Source organism: Brassica napus, unplaced genomic scaffold (assembly GCF_020379485.1).
Source record: "Brassica napus cultivar Da-Ae unplaced genomic scaffold, Da-Ae ScsIHWf_901;HRSCAF=1276, whole genome shotgun sequence".
Classification (NCBI taxonomy): domain Eukaryota; kingdom Viridiplantae; phylum Streptophyta; class Magnoliopsida; order Brassicales; family Brassicaceae; genus Brassica; species Brassica napus.
Genome location: NW_026016939.1, coordinates 40,001 through 44,052, shown reverse-complemented (window position 1 = coordinate 44,052; position 4,052 = coordinate 40,001).

The window sequence follows — 4,052 nt, the reverse complement described above, 5'->3', positions numbered from 1 at the left end:
CTTCCGAAGAACAACAGTCCCAATCCAGGTGAGGAACAACTCGTGACACTGAACCAGGAGACCAAGCTACCGAGCACGCGAGGAGACCAACCCCAGCCGGCGAGGACCGATGAAACAATCCGAAGAAAGAACAACCCGACCGACCAAACCGAACCGTAAGAACGAGCCGGAACCGAAACCGGCGGGAGTATCGGGTCCAAGGCGAAGCAAGCCCGGTCCAAAGGAGATTCAGAGACGATGAAGTAGCTTGGCAAGGAGGCAAGGATCTCAAACTTACTCCTCCAACCTTTGCTGGAAAGGTTGACCCGGACGCCTACATCGAATGGGAGAGGCGCATGGAGTACATCTTGAGTACTACCGCTATACCGAGGCCAAGAAGATCGCTTTAGCCGCAGCCCAACTGACGGACAATGCCCTAACCTGGTGGGACAGGGAAGTAGCCGAGGTTGGCAGGTCTATAGGATAGAGACTTGGGATGAGATGCGCGCTAAGCTCCGTGCAAGGTATATTCCCTCATACTATCAGCGGGACTTACTAAAACGTTTTCGCAAGTTGTCTCAGGGTACTAGGTCCGTAGAGGAGTACTTTGAGGAGTTTGAGGCTCTCAAGAACAAGCTCAGGACGCGCGAGACCGAAGAGGTTATGATGGCTCAGTTCCTAGAAGGCCTTCAAGACCGCATCGCTCGCAAGGTGGAGAGGCAGACCTACGTCAACTTCAATGATCTCCTCCACTATGCCATACAGGCCGAGCAGCACATTAAAAGGAAGAACGCCTCTAGTGCCAGGAACAAGACGCCATGGGCTTCATCCGGATCCAAGGGGGCTGAGAAGAACAAATCCATTGAAGTGGAAAACCGGTTCAAGAAGAGCCAAACCGACCAGTCCAAACCAGGTTCATCCGAACCAGGTAAGGGACAAACACAAGCTCAAAGAACTCGTGATATTACTTGTTTCAAATGTCAGGGGAAGGGGCACTACGCCAGGGACTGTCCGAACAAGCGTGTCATGATCCTTAAGGCAGACGGCGAGTATGAGTCCCAAGACGAGGCCGATGTAGAGATGGCTGACTCAGGAGACGAGATAGTGGACTATGCTGAAACTGGTGAGCTACTGGTGGTCAGACGAGCTCTCAGTGCTCTCTTTGATCCAGAAACCGTCCAACGAGAGAACATCTTCCATACTAGATGTAGCGTGGAAGGCAAGGTATGTAGTCTAATTATTGATGGTGGCTCTTGCACTAACGTGGCCAGCAGGTACCTTGTTGAGAAGTTAGGACTAGCAAAGTTGCCACACCCCAGGCCATACAAGCTCAAGTGGCTCAATGATGAGACGGAGCTTAAAATCTCGGAGCAAGTTGTTGTTTCCTTTTGTATTGGTAAGTACCAGGACCAGGTGAAGTGTGATGTGGTTCCTATGCAAGCCGGTCATCTACTGTTAGGGAGGCCTTGGCAGTTTGACAAGGAGACTATTCACCATGGGAGGACTAACATCTACAGCTTTACCCACAACAACAAGAAGCACAACCTGGCTCCTCTCAGTCCACAAGAGGTGTACGAGATGCAGAGGGCCATGGATCAGTCTGGATTGTTTAGTAAAACTAACCTTTACATCTCTTCTAGTAAATTGATTAAATCATTGCAGCAAGACACACAGGTGCTACTAATGGTTTTCAAGGAAGGTTGTTTTGCAGGTTTTGAGGCACCAGATTGTCCAGCTGAGATGCAAGGACTAATGGACCAGTACAAGGACGTGTTCCCTGAAGAGATACCAGCCGGCCTACCACCCCTCCAAGGCATCGAACATCAGATAGACTTTGTGCCAGGCGCCCCACTTCCAAACCGAGCCGCATACCGAGTCAATCCGGAGGAGGCTAAGGAGCTGGAGAGACAGGTCCAAGACCTCATGGACAAGGGATACATTCGAGAGAGTCTCAGCCCATGTGCAGTACCCGTCTTATTGGTGCCTAAGAAGGATGGAACATGGCGTATGTGTGTTGATTGCCGAGCCATCAACAACATCACCATAAAATATCGGTACCCCATTCCTAGACTTGATGATATGTTAGATGAACTGAGTGGTTCCACTGTGTTTTCCAAGATTGATCTTAGGAGTGGCTATCACCAAGTTCGGATGAAGGAGGGAGACGAGTGGAAGACTGCTTTCAAGACCAAGCAAGGCTTGTATGAGTGGCTGGTGATGCCCTTTGGTCTTACCAACGCCCCTAGTACCTTCATGAGGCTTATGAACGAGGTTCTAAGGCCTTACATTGGTAAATTTGTGGTTGTCTATTTTGATGACATATTGATTTATAGTCAGTGCTTATCCGATCACATTAGTCATGTAGAACAGGTTTTGAAGGCTCTCAGGCAGGAAGGACTCTTTGCCAATCTCAAGAAGTGTGTATTTTGCACTGACCAGTTAATATTTTTAGGCTTTGTTGTGAGCTCACAGGGTTTGAAGGTCGATGAGGAGAAGATCAAGGCCATCCAAGACTGGCCCACACCGACCACTATTGGGCAAGTCCGAAGTTTCCATGGCCTAGCCAGCTTCTATAGGCGGTTTGTCAAGGACTTCAGCACCATTGCTGCACCCATGACCTCAGTGATCAAGAAGAATGTATCCTTTGTTTGGGGCCCTGCCCAAGAGGAGTCTTTCAACAAGCTTAAATATAGTTTAACTCATGCACCCGTTCTTACACTCCCTGATTTTAATAAAACTTTGAGATTGAGTGTGATGCATCAGGTACAGGCATTGGAGCCGTCCTCACTCAAGGGGGCCGACCAGTGGCATTCTTTAGTGAGAAACTGAGTGGAGCTGCCCTCAACTACCCAACCTATGACAAAGAGCTATACGCTCTAGTAAGGTCCCTTGAAACTTGGCAGCATTACCTTTTGTCTAAGGAATTTGTTATTCATACAGATCATGAGACACTTAAGCACTTGAGGGGACAGACCACACTCAAGAAGAGGCACGCCAGATGGCTCGAGTTCGTGGAGACCTTTCCCTATGTGATCAAGTACAAGAAGGGCAAGGACAATGTGGTGGCCGATGCACTGTCCCGGAGACACACTCTCATTGTGACTATGGAGGCCAAGATCATGGGTTTCGAACATATTAAAGAATCTTATGCCACTGATCTTGATTTTAATGAAGTTTTCAGGAACACTGAGAAGGGGGCTTTTGGTCCATACTACCAGCATGAGGGGTTCCTGTTCAAGGGAAAGAGGCTGTGCATTCCCAAAGGAGCCATGAGGGAACTGCTGGTTCGGGAGGCCCATGGTGGCGGCCTCATGGGACACTTTGGTCGGGACAAAACCTTGAGTGTCCTAACTGAACATTTCTTTTGGCCAAACATGAAGAGGGATGTGGAGAGCATATGCGCCAAGTGCACTACTTGCCTTAAAACCAAGTCCAGGTCACATCCTTACGGTTTACAAATGCCATTACCGATTCCTAACCACCCTTGGGTAGACATTTCTATGGACTTTGTGCTGGGTTTACCCAAGATAAACCACAAGGATTCCATTTTTGTAGTGGTAGACAGGTTCTCCAAGATGGCCCATTTCATAGCCTGTAACACCACTAATGATGCCACTCAGACCGCCGACCTATTCTTCAAAGAAGTGGTCCGACTACATGGTGTTCCTCGAACCATTGTGTCTGACCGTGATGCCAAGTTCCTCAGCCATTTCTGGAGGACACTATGGGGCAAGTTCGGAACCAAGCTACTATTCTCGACCACTTGCCATCCCCAGACCGACGGCCAGACTGAGGTAGTAAACCGTACGCTTTCTCAACTGTTGAGAGCTACGGTCGGTAAGAATTTAAGAAATTGGTTGTCTTGTTTGCCTTTTGTTGAGTTTGCTTATAACCATGCTAGGCACTCTACTACTAACCTGTCACCTTTTGAGATTGTTTATGGGTTTCAGCCAGAGACTCCTTTAGACTTCACCGAACTGCCCAGCTCCATGTACCGCAGTCGTGATGGAGTCGCCAAGGCAGAGTTTGTTAAGAATATGCACCTGAAGGTCAAGGAGAGGATAGAAGCCAAG